The sequence below is a fragment of the Tamandua tetradactyla genome, chromosome 2 (genome assembly GCF_023851605.1).
Source record: "Tamandua tetradactyla isolate mTamTet1 chromosome 2, mTamTet1.pri, whole genome shotgun sequence".
In the NCBI taxonomy this organism is placed as follows: Eukaryota; Metazoa; Chordata; class Mammalia; order Pilosa; family Myrmecophagidae; genus Tamandua; species Tamandua tetradactyla.
Genome location: NC_135328.1, coordinates 102,128,888 through 102,150,191, shown reverse-complemented (window position 1 = coordinate 102,150,191; position 21,304 = coordinate 102,128,888). Strand labels below are relative to the sequence as shown.

The following is a 21,304-nucleotide window of genomic DNA, read 5'->3' as shown; positions in this document are numbered from 1 at the left end:
ATCATCTCAGAAGAAACCCAAATATGAGATAATGTCCAGTTTTTGCCAGTACAAAATTTAAATTACCTCAAAATAATTCATGATTAACAGGCTCTGTAAAATGCCTCCTATATCATTTCAGAAGAAATTCAACACCTTGTTTTTGGTTTATTGGCACCATCCAAAAATGCTTCCTATATCAGTTCAGAAGAAATTCAACACTTTGTTTTTGGTTTATTGGCGCCATCCAAATGGCCCCTTTAAGAAAAGATTTTCCAGCCTTGTCAGGGAGGGCTCATGATATGAGCTATTACAGCTTTTATAATCAAGAAATTGATTTGTTATGTTGCAGAGAATGAGCATTAAACAGGTAAAACTTATCTCCAATTAACAAATTGAAGGTTATACATATGGTAATTATCCTCAACTTAATGGTCTGTTGATTAAACTGCCTTTCTTAGGGATTTTCGGTTTGGGCTTTTTAAAAATGCATAGACTCCAATATAAACAGAAACAGGATTTGTTAATTATCCCAGTTTACAGAGATTCAAGCCATAAATTACATATATTAGTGTTGTGAATCCTGGTTCAAAGCAAACAAAAAGCAAAGTCCTATTTTGTATTATATCTGGTATTATCTCAAGTCTTTAGATATAATGACAAGTTCTTATTGTGTTTGCCCTTTTAGTTAATAAATTATTGATCAAATGCTGCCTATATCCTACCACCAAACAACGTACATGGTCACTGAACTCCTTGAGTCTAGTGAAAACAATAGGTATTAATTAAGGAAGCACACATGTAAATACATGGCTGGTATCAAAATTTTCAGCTATGAAAGCAAAGATCTGGGTGCTGTGAGAAAAAAATAATCTAATTTGGTTTTGGTAATCGTTAGGTCTCTGAAAAAGTGGTGATTTTAAAATCTGATTACCAGTTTACAAAAGAACACATGAATTTAGACATAAGGGATTTTAGTGAGCACTAAGCCAGGTTACCTTTAATTTTCAAATGAGGAGCCAAAAAGTAGTTAAATGATTTGTCCAGGTCTTGAAGAAGACCCTGTTTATTAAATGTTGTTCTTACTTTCTTTAGTTAAGCTTTTAACCTTTTCTTCTTTTAAATGATTGTTTTGGTTCTTGTAAGCATCCTGAAGAAAATGTGCACAAAAGGCAAGATTTCTGTGTTTCAAGAAATATTGGTAAATTGTTGACTAGTTCAGGCCAAGAAAGTTATTAAGCACAAGTGACAAGTGTTTGTTATACATCTTCTAGAGGTAGTGGTATTTCTTTCAAACACTTACAGATGAGTATGGGCAACAGACAGCTGCTGGCAGCCAGAGGAAAAGGAAGTGGTGGGGCTGGCAGTTTGTGTAGATAGCCATACTGTGGATAGACAAACCAAAAAGGCCATATTTTATTAGTAAGGATTGATTGACATCTTACAGAATCTATGCAAAGAGAGTTAATGATTCTTGATACAGAGTGTTATATTGTGGTCATATGAATGCCTTAATCTTCCTCTAGCTACTGAAAAAATATTATGTAATGGAGAAAGAAGAATACTTTTATACTGTTTATATCAAGCTATCCTTGTGATTCTACTGTCCCAATGCTTGAAACATACCTCTTCCTGAACAACATAATAAGCAGTTGAAATTGTACTCTGGTGGTTTCAGGTTTTCTGTAATATCCTTAAGCAGATTTATATCTGCTCTGCTTCTCTGCACTGCTTTACTAAGTAAGTGATAAAGTAGAACTGCCTTTAAATAACCTAAATTCCATTCTTCCACTAAAGAAACATTTTTGAGAGGTAATATCTCAGAGTGAGCTTCTGGAATAGCCTGTTATTTCAAGAATTACTTTTTAATACTTATATGCAGGTTTGAGCGACTTGAATTTTCCATCTTCTATGTAGAGAATGTCACCATAAGAAGGGAGGCAGTTGGAATTTTTTTGTTTCTTTCAGAAAGAAGTCTCCGAACAAAAAGCTAAATTAGCAATTAAAGGCTAAAGGAGTCAAAGATTAGAGCCTGCATATATTTAATGAAAGAAAAGCTCAAGAATTCAAATACTTTGAAAGGGATAAAATTACTTTGCTTGAACAGTCCATTCTATTTAATCACTAACTCTGATTAATCCTTCTTAGTTACTTTATAATAAAAATTGCAAAGCCTATACGTTAGAATGAAGTTTGTGTCATCTAACCCAGACCCTTGATGTTGGAGATAAAGGAGAAATGGCTTGCCTAATGTCTCAGATGTAGTTAGCATCAGAGTTTGGACCAGAATTCAAATGATCTAATTCATAGGCCAAGGTTCTTTATATAATACTGTACCAGTTACTGAAATTCAAGGAAAAGATAGAAGATGAGACCTGATGCATTGTTAAATTAAGACAGTGGTGGTTGTTTATATTCCTATATGCTCTTCTAATTTTTAAAATAACTGTTTGAGCATTTCTTCTTCCTTGGTTTTGGCAAGGGATACATGATTTTCTCTAGCCCTTGCTGTCATCTTATCAGTTTTATAACTTAGGAAATAATTTTTCCTTCGCAGGATGACTTTATATCTTAGTTTAAGATTACAAGAAATGTGATAATATGGAGTGATTAAAGCCCTCTCAGTCAACCGTTATCATTAATTTTTTTACTTATTCTTGGAGCTGCTGCGTATATAGGAAAGATTTGTAGCTTTTTAATTTTTATTTATTTTTGTAGGAGTGTAATGTCTTAGACAAGTTCTGTGGTGCATCTGCTGTGTAAGGACAGAGTTATAATATTCCTTAATGCCTCTGTGAAAGCATATCCCAAGGCCAGTAATAAATCTGCTACCAGAAGTATAATCTGGATTGTATGCAGAATAAGAAAAGAAAAAAGAAATTGAAGTTTGGAGTACAAAATTCCTTTCTAAAGCTGAGATTATTAATCATTTGGAAATGAAGTCTGAGATAGGGTGAGCATTTACATAATCAAGATATGAGTTGGTTAAGATCCAGTTTCATTTCTTTTGTGATTGAAATGCCTCAGTGCAAAAGAGAAGGGTACTTTTAGCTTTCCAAATACTCCATATTGGAAATTGAGAAGAAGATACTACAGCCATTCTGAATTGGGTGAGTGGTAAGGCTTGAGAAGCATAAAATGAACATGAAACAGAAATCTTAACCCAAGTCCTCCAAATTTGGGAGAATGGGATTTTTGGGTCCCTCTCTTATTAAATGTTTTGGCTTCTTTGCCCCAAATTTTTTCATATAATTTCTGGGTCATAGAACTCCTGAAACTTCTCCATGAACCTCAATTATACTTATAGTGGTTTTGCTCTCTAAGTTAATTTTCTGGTTCAACCCTAAGCAGATATTGTGTGAAACTGATTTAAACAGGATCTAGCTTAGAACCGTCCAAATATAAGGATTAGTCCAAAGTCAGGTCTGGGAGCAACATGTAGTATTGTTACCCTAATACATTACCATTTTCAGTAGAGGATGTTAATAAGAGATCATTAAGCATTAGAACATTGACTATGTATCATGACAGAGGCTGAAGAGCATGATATATTGTTCAGATCACCTACACTCTGCAGAGAGATAAGTAGCACCTCACTACCTCACAGATCTGTACTAGGTTATAGTATCTTCCTTCATCCAGTCCTAGATTCATTTCGTTTATACCCAGACCACTCAAAACTGATAGAACAGGGCAGAATGAGCAGCAATGAGAACAATTCCTGAATTTTCATTTGATTACGATTGTCAGAGTTGGGATTCTCCATACTAGTACTCTTCAAAAGGCTGAAGAATCTCAAGAGTATGTGCAAAGACGGATAATTCTGCCCTGAGAGATAATATATATGGCCATTTGGCAAAGACCTAGATCTTAGGCATCTGAGTACTGACCAAGCCAGAATCCTTGAGGAGTCCTAACTTGCTTCTTGATAGCTGATATCTCCCTGATGGCTGCCAGTGAAAAACCTAAGATATGCTATTGACATTGCGTGGAGAACAGATAAAACTTTAAGTAATATATGTAGTGATGAGATTGATGATTTCTATTCTACTCAGCCCCAGCCATGGAAGGTAGTAAGGAGAGCAAGTGCTGCTCCTGAAGAAATGCTGCTTGTAAAGCCCTTTTCAAGACCTCTAGATTTTCTAAGTAACATCCTTACGCACACCTCCCGTTACCTCTTGTTAGTGGTAGCTTGTTGGATCACGATAGTTTTAGTCTTACTGTGTGCCCATTGGGCTAGCATAAAATCTTCAAAGCTTCCCAGTGCTCATGAGTCTCCCATGGCCATAACTCCTAATAATTCCAGCAGAAGCTGGAAATTTTCTCAGGGAGATGAGAAGTCTAAAATCAAACATGAAAAGAAAGATAGACTTGGACCCAGCCATTCTGGGTTGCTTCCTGGTTAGAAATGAGATATTTCAGGTTGCTTATCCTTGTTTAAATGGCCTGTTAACCTGAAGTATGGCAGAATTGTGGCCATGCTTCCTGCTAAAAAGCGTATACACTGGCTTCAGATCCTCTTCATTACCAGCCTTCCAGGGCCCCCATTTTCTCTCCTTTCCTACCCAGTTGGAAGCCTGAATTTAATGTAGGCATGAGGTGGGTGGCTTATATGCTTCAGAACATGGGGCTTGAGGGTGATTTGAATGTAAACTATGTAGTCAGGTCCTCACAACTGAAGAAGGAGTTCAAGCATATGGCAACAGGATAGAAACTAGAAATCCAGATAGATGGCAGTAGAACAGAAACAGCAGACTAGAGATAGATGGTTCAAAAAGAAAGTTAAAACATTGAGTCTGGAAATATTCCCTGAGATATGGCAGCCTGGCAACAAGTACCTTTATCATCCACAGATGAAGTGTTCAAGGGCTCTAAGCTAGCACAGATTCCAAGTTTAATTTATATGCCACTACTATCGCTCCCTACCCCAACCCCCACTTCCCTGTTCATGCTAGTGCATACCCCACAGAGCCTGCCAAGCTTTCATAGACACAAATCATTCAAGACCAAATTTAAAGCTTTGAGGTTGAATTCTGTTATTAATAGTTAGGACCTCAGCTCAGACCATTTCTGCAACAATTTTTCAGCTGGAATTTCAAATTTTTCTTGCTTATTCCACCTACTCCTCAAACCAACCTTTGGAACTAGTAGTATTAACATGATAATACATTTTTTAAGACCTTTGCACTTGTCCTCAGAAAACTGAGTATTAAAATCCACAAACTCTCAACTTTCATTTGTCAGTCATAGCTCATTTAAAACTCATTTTAGTAGTTTTTATCCAGCGTCATCCAATTCTCTGTCTGACCTCACTAAAACAGCTAGTTCTACTAGTAGTTTTAAAGAGATAATATAGAGGGAATGAATAGAGACGTCAGAAAGTGCAGAAAATCTTTAGAAGAAAAAGTATAATATTAAATCTAATTATTGGCTATGAGAAAAGGTAAGTAATTTTTTCTTTAGCATTGAAAGAGAGGGCCCACTTCCCAACTAAACTTTAAGAAATTAGCATAGCCTTAATATAAGAACCTGACAAGATAAGTATGAGAAGAAAATTAAAGGCTGTTTTCAATCATGAATATAAATGCAAAAATTCTGTACAAAATATTAGCAAACCAAAGGACATCAATAAAAAAACTATCAGAAAAACTGCCCTTAATAGGAATACTGCCTATATTCAACCTTAAGACCAGTTGCTTATTTGACAATGTACTGGAATCCCAGCCAGTACAGTAAAGCAAGAAAAAAAAAATTTATAAAGTTGTGGTATACAAAGTCAGTATCCATTGCATTTCTATATATCAACAAATTTTAGAAAATGGAATTTTTAATAAGAGCCTCATGAATGGAGAGAGAGATACCTTCTTGTTCAGGAATATGGAGACTCAAAGTTGTCAGGTCCTCCCAGATTCTTAGATTCAGTGCCATTCATCAACCTTCTAACGAATTGTCACCTACATTCATTAAAGTATCAAATTTAATCCAAATGAGAAAACTCCATGGGGTGGTTGTGTAGGTGTTAGCACAAACTGATGCCACCTTTGAGAATAAGTTGATAGGTCCATTTCAGATACATTTTATGGAATAGAAATTTGGCAATAGTGAAACATATCCAAAGACTTCCTAGAAGTCTGTTTGGCCTTTTTAAAAAGTGACTTGAAAATTTTCAGGAAAGGAGAATTAGAGAGCTATGAATTTATAGATGCCAGTCTAAATTTTGCTAGCTTTTTAACCATCTTTGACAACCAAGGTCATTTCCTTCCTCTTTCCCCAAATATATCCTCTCACATATTCTGAATAGCTATCTCACTTTCATTTTTTCATCCAATATTAGGAAATAATAACTACCTCAGGATTATTTAGTGGATTAAATGAAGTTAATATTTATAAAGCATTTAGAACAGAGCCTGTTAAGTGCTTATATACGCGTGTATTAGTAAATAAACATTGGGATAACTTTTGTAACCCGCAGAATTTCATATCTATATATTTAGTTTCTTCAGTCCTAAAATTCAGAAATAATGCTGTTTTGATTTGTTTTACAATACTTCAGCTCTGCTAACATTGTTTTTGACTGACTTGTGTGTGGCAGCCATTGCTAGGTATGGATATGCTTGAATTTAAAGCTACCTTTTAAAAAATAATCTGCACAAATGAATTTAAGTGATAGTTCCCGAGAACTTCAGATTAAAATTTTTTAAATATTTTGAAGTGTAGAGAATTTGCAGAGTATATATTTGAATTGAAGTGTATGAAATTTTATTTTAGGAAGCTAAATGTATTTTGAATACTTGACTCTGCTCATATACTTATAATATTAACTATATTAAAATTTATAGTATATTTAATTTTACATGAATATAATATTCAAATTGCTAGACATAATAGCTCTTTTTGTAATGGAAAGTAAAATAATTTGAGCAAAACAAATCTACAAAGGCATAAAACTAAAGATGTTTCTATACTTTTCAAAACATTGTTTCCCTGTGGTGCCAAGATATAAAGAAAATCATTCCTTGTGGAAACAGCTGTGGAAAATGCGAACCTCTTTTACTTGCTCATGACCATGTTTGCACTTCTCGTCCCCCTCTGCCCCCCTGCCCCCCCCCACCCAGATTCCACTTTGTTACCTATAACTTGCTAAACATAAATGGGAATGTTTCATTGGTAGGGAGAATACTGAAAACTTCCGAAGTTTTTCACGTTACAAATTTCTTCAGTCTTTCACATGCTGTGGAAAATTGAACAAATAAGTTTTTGAGAAGAAGAAGAAGCTAATGTTTTAGAACTAGAAGAGACTTTAATATCTAATTAAAACTTCTCATTTTTTAGAAGTGCAGAATAAAAGATTGACTTTTCTAAAATCACCAGCTTTTTAGTAGTAAAACAAGAACTAAAAGCCAGGTCTTCCAATTCTTATTGTAGGGTTATTGTACCACCACGCATTATTAGGCTATGCAGAGTCTTCATTTCTTCTTATTTAAAGAATTTACTGGGTAGAATCCCAAATTGTATTACTCAACCAAATAACTAAAGCTGTACCATGTTCTTGAATACTTGTATCTTTTTGTTTCTGTTGAAGATACTAAACAGAACACACACCTGTTTGTTCCACAAGCCAAATTGTGTACATGTGTAATAGAGAAGTTCCAAGGCTGCAGTCAGTCAGTCAGTGCAGACAACAAGCCTTCTCAGTCAAATAACTTATACGAATATAAGGGAATACGGCTTATTTCATTGTTCATAAATACGAACAGTCAGTAAAGAAGCAGCATGAAAACCCAAGATGAACAAACAAAAGGAACAAACATTATCTTAAAAACACAAATAAAGAGAACAACAACCCAAAATTGTTTTAGTACTCTTAGAGAAACTGAAGAGGATACTGTATCCATAAAATGAAAACAGAGTTTTTTTATGTTAAAATTGATTTCCAAAATTTAAAAACTCGTTAATATTGAAAAATAGCTTTTATACTCTACAATTCTAAAATAGTAATCTATACAATAAACTAGAGGACATTCCCTGAGAAATAGAACTGAAAGATAGTGGCGGGGAAAAGGAGAGAAAAGTTAATAGGTGTAGTGAATAAACCGAGAATTCCAGGTAAGGGGAACAAAGAAAGGGGTGGAGGAAAAATAAAGAAATAGAAGAAAAATTCTCTGTGCAAAAGAACATCTCAGGGCTTTAGACCAGAGGGACCTATAAAGTACAAAAGAGAATGGATGAAAAATAGCACATCTAAATACAGTCTTATGAAATTTCAGATCTCCAAAGATAAGGGAAAGTCTCTTAAATTTTGGGAGGATGAGAAGGGGGTGGGGAGATGGGAATCACTTTTTTTAAAACTGTGTATACAAGTTTATTTTACTTCCCCAGAAAGTAAAATGCTTCCCTTGGGGAAGCATAGGGCAAACTGCTTGACAGAAATGAAACACAAAGAAGGACAAAGTCCCCTCAGGGGACTGGGGAGAAAGGAGGAAATATTCAGCTTCCCATTTGGAGAATTTCTCATGTTCTCACAAGCAGTGGAGACAACCAAATCAATAGGCCAAGCCCTCAATCTTAAGGCTTACCCCTGTGAAACTTATTCCTACAAAGGATAGACTATGCCTACTTAAAATTATGCCTAAAAGTCACCCCCAAAGAAACTCTTTTGTTGCTCAGATGTAGTCTATCTAAGCCATTTGGCAGTGAACTCACTATCCTCCCCACTACATGGGGCATAACTCCCAGGGCTGTAAATCTCTCTGGCAACTTGGGACAGGACTTATGGGATGAGCCAGGACCAGTATCATGGGATTGAGAAAGCCTTCTTAATCAAAAGGGGGAAAAGAGAAATGAGGCAAAATAAAGTTTCAGTGGCTGAGAGATTTCAAACGGAATCAAGAGATTATCCTGGAGGTTATTCTTATGCATTATATAGATATCCCTTTTTTAGTTTATGGTGTATTGGAGGAGCTGGAGGGAAGTACCTGAAACTGTAGAGCTGTGTTCCAGTAGCCTAGATTCTTGTTAATTTTTTAGTTTTTTAAAAAAATAAAACAACAATCTGACACAAACATTCTTAACTTATGATCATTCTGTTCTACATATATAATCAGTAATTCACAATATCATCACATAGTTGCATATTCATCGTCATGATCATTTCTTAGAACATTTGCATTAATTCAGAAAAAAAATAAAAAGACAACAGAGAAAAATTCATATTATCATACTCCTTACCCCTCCCTTTCATTGATCACTAGCATTTCAATCTACTAAATTTATTTTAACATTTGTTCCTCCTATTATTTATTTTTATTCCATGTATTTTACTCTTCTGTTGATAAGGTGGGTAAAAGGACATCAAACACAAGGTTTTCACAATCACACAGTCACATTGTGAAAGCTATTATCATTGTACAGTCATCTTCAAGAAACATCCAGTAGCCTAGATTCTTGAAGACGATTATATAAAGATATAACTTTTACAGTGTGGCTGTGTGATTCTGAAAACCTTGTGTCTAATGCAACTTTTATCCAGGGTATGGAAAGATGAGTTAAAAATATGGCTAATAAACAAATAATAGGGGGGATAATGGGTAAAATAACTTGAGTAGTCACTAGTGGTCAGTGAGAGGGAGGGACAAAGGGTATGGAATGTATGAGTTTTTTCTTTTTATTTTTCTGTAGTGAAGCTAATGTTCTAAAAAATTATCATGGTGATGAATACATAACTGTGTGATATTGTGAACCAGTGATTGTACACCATGTATGGACTGTATGTGAAGATTTGTCAATAAAAAAATATGTGTATATATTTTTTGGCATGGGCTGGTACCTGGAATGGAACAAAAATATTTTTTTTTTAAAGTAAAATAAAATAAGCAAAATAAATGGGTTTTATAGATCCCAGTGGGAGATGCTAAATTTAGGAGGCAGTTATAACAGATGCATGTTCTTGAAATTACTGCGTGTGTAAAAAAGAAGAAAGCACAAAAATTACCACAAAAAGGTAAAATAGATTAAGGAACAACAGGAGTGATGATAAGAGTTCTAGCTAGACATATAATTGTGAACTCACTCAGGAAGTAATTGTTTCAGATTGAAATAGAACTCACCTGGATCTAAGAATTTCTTCAAGAATAAAGTTCATTTGGTTGCACACATTTTAAGATTAAGGAGTTAGAATATGTTAAATGTGATAAAAATTAATGAATTCTATGACTTTTTTTTTTAAGGCAAATACTCCAGGAAAATGAAAGTCTCTAAAAAGTTCAAACATGAAGCAGACAGGTGTTGTGCCTAATAACTAGTGAAAATTAAAACAAATCAGAATGAACGGGAAAAGGAGAAATTGAGTGCTCTCAATTAATCTTTCACAGAAAAGATACATTATGATGCAAAATTAAGGATAAATATACGTATGGTAATGAACAGCAGGAAAACTAAAAACAGATGTCCAAATTTATCATTTCTAGGAGTGAGACTGAGGTTTAGGGAACAGAGTTTATTTTATTGTTTTTATTCATCAAATGCATACATGCACATGGTTAAGAAGTTAAATAATTCTACAGAGTTTGTTTTGAAAGATGTTGAATCCAAGCCCCCCCTCCCCTTGAAATATTTCTTCTTCCCAAAGGCTTTTATTTACTTTCTTTTGTGTGATTTTTTTGGTGTTTACTTCTATAGCTAGATAACACGATTATACTGCTGCTGCTTACATGGTGGCATCCCACTGCAGAAGAGGATATAGTTCTCCCCCACACCCATCACACACATATCCTTCCTATTCCCCCACCTTCCCTGAGTAACCTACCATATTGGTATCTTTAGATCTTTTTTTCAAATTAGTCTGATTCCACAAAGGAGGTTCTTCAATGTAAACCTCCAGGATTCTGCTGAGTTGAAGATACTCTCCGAGAAACTGAGTTCTTAAATTGACTTTCAGCCAATCTTCCTTATTTTAGCCTGGCAAGGAGACTTAGTTTTTATTTTGTGATCTTCAGTGTAGTTTGAATTTTTAAACTATGCTTTCTTATACTTCTACAATTATAATATTATTGCTTAAGATATATCAAATCCTAATTACAAAAACTTGTTTAATAATATTTTAATACAGTAGTAGTGTTATCTCCATTGCCATGTCTGTCTTTTGACTCTAGTATCAATATATTTTATAGTAATTTCGATTGCCAGACAACAGGAACGTGGCTGTTCATTTGGTGAAGCTTATTTTTAGTTCATTTGCTACTTTGTAAAGAATAGTTAGTAAAAGGGTATTTGTTCATATACAGTATTGGTTGTAAATTACTTTATAACCTTTTTTCATAACTCTTAGAAATTCAAACTGGGACACCAGAATTATGAAGTTTTTTTTTTAACAAGAATGTTCATTTAAATCTGCTGAATACTTATGACTTTGAATAGATTGTATTGTACTATAGATGGGTATTTGGTGCAGAATGAATTAAGAGGAAATAGTGTTCATTTGGAATGTTTTTAGATTGTTATACTAGGATACCTTTTCTATGAACTTTGAGGATAAGCATGATTCTGAAATCTTGCAACAGAGGTGCCAAAAGCTGATGATTAAGGAAAATAATATGTGGCAGAACTTGTGTTTGAACCCATTGCCATCTGAAAACCCAAGTTTTTGTTTTGTTTTGTTTATCCCACTGTTCTATTTGGTTGTATCTTCAGTTAAGAATCTAATTTGCATAGCTTCCCTTTTAAAACCTTGAATGCAGATGAATATATTTTATATTAAACTATCGAAATTGCCTGTATCTATTCAGGTAGAAAGGTCAGGAAGGAAGGAGCTCTGTTTCAGTTTGCTAAAGCTGCTGGAATGCAGTATACCAGAGATGGGTTGGCTTTTACAGTGAGGATTTATTAATTTACAAATTTACCGTTCTAAGGCTATGAAAAGTCCCAGTTAAGGCAAGTCTTAAATTAATTCAGTAACAATATTAGGTGCAAATTCTCAACAAGATCAGTTACATGCGTGGTCTGTCCTAAGGCATAATTTTCCTCTAGCTGTGAAACTTAGAACAAGTTATCTGCTTCCAGTATACAAAGCAGGAACATTTTGTATGGAATAAATGTTTCCATTTCCATAAGGAGAAATTGGAAGGAAAACAGGGGTCACCAGAACTGCCTGCAGGGCATATTACGTAAGATTTTAATGTCTGAGAGTCATCTACAGAGTGAGTTTTCTATTCAGGCTTAAGAGCGTGCACCCTCTCCAAGACCTTGTGCAGCAGCTCTTTTCTCTCCAAACGCTAGGGTGAAGACTCCAACACCTCCAGGAATTAAGGAGACTGCCATGTTCTCACACCCACCCTCCTCAAACATCTGGGTGGCAGCTGGACTCTTTGCCATCTCCAGTGCACAGGCTCTCCCCAATCCCCGGGAAATGTGCTCTACCACTCTCTGAAACCTGGGCAGCAGCACTGTTCCTGAACAACAGGGTTGCCAAGCCTCCCCTCAATTCCCCAGGCATCTGAGAGCCCAGGGGTAGCAGCACTCTTCCTGAACAATGGGAATGAAGGCCCACCCTCTGCAAACTCTTGGGCAAACTTACCCTTTCTGTGTGCATAAGTGGATCCACTCTCCTGGCTTGAGGTTTCTTGGGTCTAGACCTCGGCTTCCATGGTTCTGCCTTTGAAGTTACTTTTCCTTCAGTCCCTTTTAGTCCAAGCTGGCAGTAGTTCCATTCATACAGATTTCACAAAAACTCATTGGTTTCACAGGCAGCACACAGGAGACCCAATCGTCAGACAATAGGACTTTCTACAGATGCTTTCTGGATAGCTGCATTTCTAGTCTTGACTTCTACTGAAATGGCTGACTGGTTTTATGTTTGGTTAAACCCTTACACAGGGCACTATTCTCTGGGACTCAGAATGTTCCAAATTATCAATTTCTTGTTTCTTTGTACCCAAGAGTTCAGTTCTCAGCTTATGCTTTACCTCTCACATTTTACTATAAAGTGCAAGATAATCCAGGCTGTACTTCCCCCCGTTTAATTTGGGAATCTCTTTGATTAGGTATTCCAGCTTGTCACTTTCAACTCAGCCCTCCATCTGACATCAGGACTCAATTTTGCCAAATTCTCTGTGACTTTAAAACAAGAATCACCTTCCTTTCAGTTTGAAATGATGCATCAGTTCTGTCTAAAGCCTCATCTGAGGTACCGTTAGTGACTGTATTTCTACCGATAGTCTCTTCAAAGCAATGCAGGCCTTTTCTGTCAAGCTTCTCGCAATTCTTAGTGTCTACCCCTTATCCATTTATAAAGCCATTCCAACATTTTTAGTATTTCCACCTCAACATCCACAGTCTGCTGGTAACAAAATCTGTTTCAGTTTGATAAAGGTGCTAGAATGCAAAAAAAACCAGAAGTAGGTTGGGTTTTACAATGGGGATTTATTAGTTTACAAAATTTACATGAAAATTAAGGCATCAACAGGATAATACCTTCTCTGAAGAAAGGCCACTGGCATCTGGGGTTCCTCTGTCAACAGGACACAGACTGGTGTCTGCTGGTCCTTCGCTCCTGGGTTTCATTGCTTTCAGCTCCTGGTCCTAGTGTCTTCCTCTGTCTGTCCTGTGGGTCCTCTCTCAGCATATCCAAAACTGTTTTTTCTTGGGGGCTTTTTCTTTGTCCTTTATCCTTTACTCTGGTAAAGGATTAAGACCCACCTTGAATTGGGTGTGTCACATTTCAGTTGGGATCCTACCCACAATAGATCTGTACACACAAAGAACATAGCCTTTTCTGGTGCACGTACCACACAAACTCCAACATTTGAAGTTGTAAAACATGTAAGCACTGGTTTTAGATTGCCTGGGTTTGAAAGATTCTAATTTGGCACTAGTGAATAGAATTTTCTGCAGTGATGAATATGTTTGGTCTGTACTGTCCAACTTGATAGCTGCTAGCTAGTGGCTAGTGTGACTGAGGACTGAATTTAAATTTTTTTTAAATTTTAATAGCCACATGTAGTTAGCACCTCCTGTATTAGACCGTGCTGTGTCTAGTAGTAGTAAGAAACTAAAGGAAGACAAAAACGTAGAGGTGACTATTGGACCATGTAGTGTGCTTGCCTAAATTAGTTTGGTTGGCATAGTTTATATGCTTTTTAGCCTTAATTTCCATCTTCTACTATAATATTGTTATAGATCCAATCTCCTCACTTCTGACTCTTGTTACCTAACTTTTTCACTGAATAAGTAAGTTCATAAATAACATTAGAATGAGGCTATTTTAATAACTCTGGTAGATGCCATCTTCACCTTACTTTTGTCTAATCCCAACTCTTCTTACCAGTGGTGAAGAAGTCTTATTTTAACATCATCCAATGAGTTTTTCCTATTTGATAAACTCCTTTAAGCTTTCCTAAACTCAACATTCTTAATTAATTTGTTCTATTTATCAATAAAACTAACTTTTCCTAAAATGACCCAATTATTCTCTTAGTATCTTGTAGAATCTTACTAGTATTGCAATTAAGAAACTTTACCTAAAAAGTAACAAATATGGTTCTGTTTCATAGAAGGAAATAATGTTCTCCGTTTCCATTTCTATGTAGCAGTCCATACAATCTATATCCTCCATCAGAATTGAGATTGCTTAACAAAGTTGTCTGAATTTCAAGTCCTCTGATCTCACAGACAGCAGATTGCTTCTACTGTTGATTTCTATTATCATCTAAAAGAAGAAATAAATGCTCCCTACCCTAGAGAGAGAAAAGAGTTTCACAAGCTTTATTTCTTTATAGGCACACACACATTAGACAGAAGATTTGTTAAAACATCATATTAAGCACCTCCTTTCTAAGTTACACTTAGCAGAAATTTTGATCGTAAGTATTCTGCATGTTCCATGCTTAAGGAGCATTTTGCCAAACTTCTCTAAAGGTGAATATTTACCTTCTCTGTAAGCACTAAACTGTGTAAATGTTTACAGCTCTTTAAAGACATAACATTTCTAGTTTCACTTGTCACTGGACTTTGGTGAATGCTGCTACAGATTACATACTGGGTCTTCAGGGTAACAGTATCTAATTCTCATGGTGTCCTCAAAGATTGAGGACAAGTTTAATTTTCCTTACTTTGGTATTATATGCTCCTAGGCTACTGAGCTATATATGTAGTACATTTGTATGTAGTAGTAGTATGTGATTTCCCCTGGATCAGTCTATGGGGATATGTCAGACCTCTGGCCTCCTTCTATAGAACTGAGCTAAACTCTCATTTTTTTCCCTGCCTTTTCATAGTTGAATCTTCTTTTCTGTTGGTACTTCTGACTGTAGTATAGTCTAATCTTTGCCATCACTTGCAAATAATAATCATTTATCCACCACCTCATCTATACGTTTCTAGTGTTGGTCAGGCTCTGCTAATATCTATTTTTATTTTTTCTGGTTTATTTTATCAGTTCATCTAAAACATCAGGCTTTAATTTTCTAGACAGAGATAAGCATCAAAAATGATTTTTTTTTCCTTGTGGTAGCAAATGAATGAATCTTAATTGAAAATAGGAAGATACAAAAAGGTAAAGATTTTTGTTTTTGAATGCTCAGATTTATTTATAGCTTTCAAAAAACAATCTCTTAGAGATGTTACTGTTTTATTCTGGATCATTTGGGACTTCTAGAAGCCTAATTGCTAGTTAGAAGGGCCTATAACTAACTAGAAGTAATTATAGATTCTCTAGATGATATGGTTGGTTCTGGCATTCCCCGGAAAGAATATGTAATATTATTCCCCCAGACTTATCCATCATTGTAGCCAAATTCAAAATAATATCGTGGTTTTTACAGTGTAGTTCTTAACATGAAATCTAGTATTTCAAAATTTAAATGATTGCTGTTATTCTACCCATATTCTAAATTTGATAAGATTTTAAATCAACATAGATACTTCTTAAATTTAATTATTCTTAAAGCATAGTTGTCAAAATACACAAAATGAAGAAAGTCATAAGCGTTCTTTTTTTTTTTTAATGATTGATGGTAGTGGAATTTATTTTTTGTTAGAGAAGGTGAAGATATACAGAACAGTCAATCACACAGAAAATACAGATTCCCGTATACTTCCCCTCATACATACAGTTTCCCTTATTGACATGTTGCATTAGTGGGTACCTTGTTAACATTGATGAAACAATTGTATGTGTATTTTACATTTTGTTCATCTTTTGATGGGCACTTGGGTTGATTCCACCTTTTAGCAATTTCAAATGATGCCACTATGAACATTGGTACACAAATACCTGTTCTAGTCCCTGTCTTCAAGTCTTTCTGGTATACTCCTAAATATGGGATGGCCTTTCTGAGAAAACTGCTAGCTGTTTATGTAGCAGATGTACCATTTTACATTCCCACCAGCAGTGAATGGGTATTCCTATTTTTCTGTTGTCTCCAACACTGGTTATTTAGTTTTGTTTTGTTTTTATAGTAGCCATTCTGTTGGGTTTGAAATGGTATCTCATTGTGGTTTTGATTTACATTTCCCTAATTGCTAATAATGTTAAGCATCATTTCATGTGCTTATTGGTCCTTTGAATATCTTTGGAGATATGTCTATCTATTCAAGTCCTTGGCCCATTTTTAATTGAATTTTTTGTCTTTTTATTGTTGAGGTACAGGGTTTCTTTACATATTCTGGATATTAAGGCCTAATTGAATATGCAGTTTCCAAATATTTTCACCTGTTGTGTAGGTTGTCTTTTTACTTTCATAATAAAGTCCTCTGCACAAAGTTTTGAATTTTGATGACATTCCATTTATCTATTTTTTTCTTTTGTTGCTTGTGCTTTTGGTGTAAAGTCTAAGAAACCATTGTCAACACAAGATCCAAAAGATGTTTCTCTATGTTTTTTTCCTAGGAGTTTTATAATTGTGATTCTTACATTTAGGTCTTTGATCCATTTGGAGTTGATTTTGTATATGGTATGATGTAGGAATCCATCTTCATTCTTTTGCATACACATATGAAATTCTCCCCACACCGTTTATTTAAGTCACTATTCTTTCAACATCAAGTGAACTTGATGACTTTATCAAAAATCAATTAGCCATAGGTTTACTCGTGAACTTTCAATTCTCTTCCATGCTTTCAGCTTTTCATTCCGCTGATCTGCATGTTTGTCCTTGTGCAGTACCACATTGTTTTGATTACTGTAGTTTTGAAAACCTAGAGGAGTGAGTCCTCTAAAATTGTTAATTTCCAAGATGATTTTGACCATTTGGGGCTCTTTACCCATCCATATAAATTTGATGATTTTCCATTTCTGCAAAGAAGGCTGTTAGGATTTTGATTGGGATTGCATTGAATCTATACATTGCTTTGAGCAGAAATAACAATTTTAGTCTTCTAACCCATAAGCATGGAATGTCCTTCAGTTTATTTAGGTCTTTGATTTCTTTTAGCAGTGTTTTGTAGTTTTCCTTATACCAGACCTTTACATCCCTGGTTAAACTTATTTCTAGGTATCTGATTCTTGTAGTTGCTATTTATTGTGAATGGAATTCTTTTCTTGTTTTCCCCTTTGAATAGTTTATTGCTACTTTATAGAAACCACTGATTTTTGCATGTTGATCTTGTTCCCTGTTATTTTGTTTAATTCATTTGTTAACTGAAGTAGCTTTGATGTGGGTTTTTTCAGGATTTTCTGTATATAGATTCATGTCGCCTCAAATAAGGAAAGTTTTACTTCTTCATTTCCAATCTGGATGCTATTTGCTTTCTTTTCTTAGCTAATTGCTTTTGCTAGAAATTCCAGTGTAATGTTGAATAACAGAGGTAATAGTAAGCATCCTAATCTTCTTCATGAACTTAGAAGGATCGTGTTCAGTCTTTCAGCAATAATTGTTTTGTGGTTATTTGCATATTCATGTTTTCTATTTCTTGTGCCATTTTTGTCCTTTTATATTACTCAAGAAATTTATCCATGTCATTGAGATCGGGTTTTTTGCTTTTAAAAACTGTCTACTATTTTCTCCCTTATAATTTAGTATTCTGTTTTATTTGCCTATCTCTTTCTCTTGGTCAGTCTTGTCTGAGTATCATTTCTATGAAACAGTGGTTAAGAATTTAGGCACCAGTGTCATTCTGCAACTTAACTATTCAGTGTCTTTATTTCCTCTATTTCTTTTGTTGCAAGATAAGTGTAATGATAGTCCTTATGTTAGAAGGTTGTTGAAAACATTAAATGAGTTAACATATATGAAAAGTGTTTAAGACACTACTTAACAGTAAGTGCTCAAGTCATGCTAATTGCTATTAGTAGTAGTGAGAACCTTTTTTAAGAATCAGCTTTCAAGTCTATTAATTTCTCTGTTACTTTTTGTTCTCTATTTTCTTTATCTGTCCTTTTCTGAATTTTTTTTCTTATTTCTTATTTGTGCTTTCTCTCTTCTTCTGGAATTGAATACTCTGATAAATGTATTCAAAGCAATAAATAACTATAACTATTGTAGCTGTATCCTCCAAACTAACTTCTCCAGTGTAAATACTTGTCTTATTAAGAACCATGCTTATGTTCACATTTCTCTTCCATGTTTTCAACCTATTATTCTGAACAAGTCAAGTGCCTAAACACATTTTCACCCCTTGAATACTCCCTACCTCTTCCCTAATCCGTGTATATTGTTATTATCCAGCTTTGATTCTGGGTTGTTAGGAATATATTTCACTGCCCTCTTTCTTTTCCTTCGTTGTTTATTTATAAAAAATTAACTATTAACTGTTCTCCTTTATATTTCATATCCCAGGTATCTAACAGAATCTCTTGGATTTATCTCCTTCCTTGCTGGAGTTTTTCAGAGGGTCTTTGTTTGGTAAACCTTCCAGGCTTTATTACAGCCACAGGTATCTTTGTTGAAAAGTCAGATGGTCATTTGATTCTTATTCCTTTGTAGGTAATCTGTTTTTCCTTTTCAGAAACTTTTAGATTTTTGGTTTCTGATGTTTTTAATTTTTACTATAATGTATTTAATTTAGCTGTGAGCTTTTTTCTGAAATATTCTCTTTGAGCTATTTCAATCTGAACTTTTTTATCTTTAATTCTGAGAAACTATTGGATAGCATTATACTTTTTTTTTTAACTGGAGCTTCTATAGTATGGCTGTTGATATTTCTACTTCTCTCCTCCTCATGTATTGTATTTTCTATCTCTTTATCCCTCTCCCTGCTCCCTATATTCCATATTTGTGAATTCCTCAACTTGATCTTCCAGCTCACTTTAGTAGTGTTCTTCAGCTGCTATCAGTTCTGCTCAAACCATCATTAATTATTTATTTCGGCTATTACTTTTTTTTATGCTTGGGATTTCTAGTTGGGTTTTTTCTTTATGGCACTTTTTCCTGATTCATGTTTAATTATTCTTCCCTTTGTCTTTTTAAGAATTTATTACCACTTATTTTAAATTATTGTTTTTTATATGCTGTATGGTAGGGGTCACATTTCATTCTTTTTTCCATGTGGCTATCCCATTATTGCAGCACCATTTCTTGAATTTTTTTATTGTTGTTATTCTCATTGTTTTGTTGTTTTTTAGGAAGCGCATGGGCTGGGAATTGAACCCAGGACTCCTGCATGGCAGGCAAGAATTCTACCACTGAAGTACCCTTGTACCCCCAATTATAACTTATTTTAAATTCTTGTTTGTCTGGTCCAGAAATTCTGCTTCTTGTCAATTGGGTGGTTTTTGTTTACTTCCAGATGTCTATTATTTTTCTCCTAGGATGATTATTCACAACCTTGTCTGGGAATACATGCATGGTGGAGAAGGGTTAGTATCAATAGCCCAGACCCTACCTTGTGTTCCTTCTAGAGAATTTCAGGAGTCCAGGGTAGAACCACTCATTATGAGTGTTAAAATCTGCCCTGAACCTTTCTTTGTTTAAGTTATATCACACTGCCACCACCTCTGTGGCCAGGCAACTGTGTCCCTTAGAGAACCCGCTTGTAATTCTACTCTGAGTACTACTCTTTTCCAGGGGGACATTCACCTCATCATGGCAGAAGATAAGGAAATGCTTTATGTAAGGAAATGCTTTATGTCACAACTGATTTTTGTCATCCTTAAAATTGTGTGTATACCTTTGTTTTTCTAGATGTTTTTACCAAGAAACAGCTAATAGGTTACATTTTTATTCTGATAGGTTTTATAAAACAAATTGCACTAAAAATTATCTAAATTTAACAAAATGTTTCAGATTTTTAAATTATTTTTTACCAAGAATGTTTTCCCTCAATAACTTGCTCAGTTATCATCATACTAAAACATGTTTGTTGTGCTTATATTTTTATAGTGAAATTTTTCAAACTTATAGTAAAGGAAAGGGAGGAGTATAATGAACCCTAATTGGATTTTTTAAATAAAGTTTATATTAATGAGTATTGCTTTTTTCTGCTTTCAATCTAATATTTAGTAATATAAGTAGTCACTTATCGAAATCACCAAAAATTATTCCTATATATAATTTGCTTCCAAGTTATCCTTAAGACTAAAGTGCAGTAATATTATTTGCCTAATGAGACAAGATGGCATTCCTAGAACCTGTGTTCTAGTGTTGTTGTTGTTGTTGTTTTTTAAGTTTTAAGCAAATTGTTGTTGCTGACCTAAGACAAATTTTGTTCTGCGCTCTTGTTGCAGTGTAGAGCAGTGATGTAGCACAGTGATTGAGCCTGGCATCAAATCCTGTTCCACCTCTGCCTCACCTTGTGGAAATTTCTTTTCTTGGGCCTGCTTCCTTATCTATAACATTAGAATAATCGTGTAACCAAATTACAAATTTGTTTTGAGGATTAAACAATGTAGTACAAATAGAACTCTTACCATTCATGTAGTAAGTACATAGTAAGTATTGGCTGTTGTTGTTATACATTTCCCATATCATGTTGAATCCCTAGCTTCCCCATGGAATTCTGAGAATTTTCACTGAGTTCCACAAAAATTCCATAGCACACTAAAGATATTTCATACCTCCTGTGTTATTTGTAAAAAAAAAAAAAAAGGACATACTACCTGTATGCTATGTATTATTGTTCACATTTTTGTTAAATATTATGGGATAATCACTGCTGTTTGGAACATGTTATATAGTATTTAAGTCTGTCTTTTGTGAGGGATATTTGTCTCACCCCAGGATTTAAAGTATTTCCAGAAATATGCCCAAAAAATCGATTTAGGGAGCATACTTGAAATAATAGTGGCAGACACTGACCACCATAAAATTTGCCCCTGTGTTTGTTTTAACCTTCTAGTATATGAGAATGCAGAATCCACAATTATTAAAATATTTGCTATTTCCTTTCCTTTTCA

At 34.7% G+C, this 21,304-nt stretch overlaps 1 protein-coding gene across 3 annotated transcripts in view; it reads left to right on the top strand.

Moving 5' to 3' along the window:
- The window catches only part of ABHD17B (abhydrolase domain containing 17B, depalmitoylase), a 39,284-nt gene that overhangs the window by 10,103 nt on the left and 7,877 nt on the right, over positions 1–21,304 (top strand). The window lies entirely within an intron of this gene.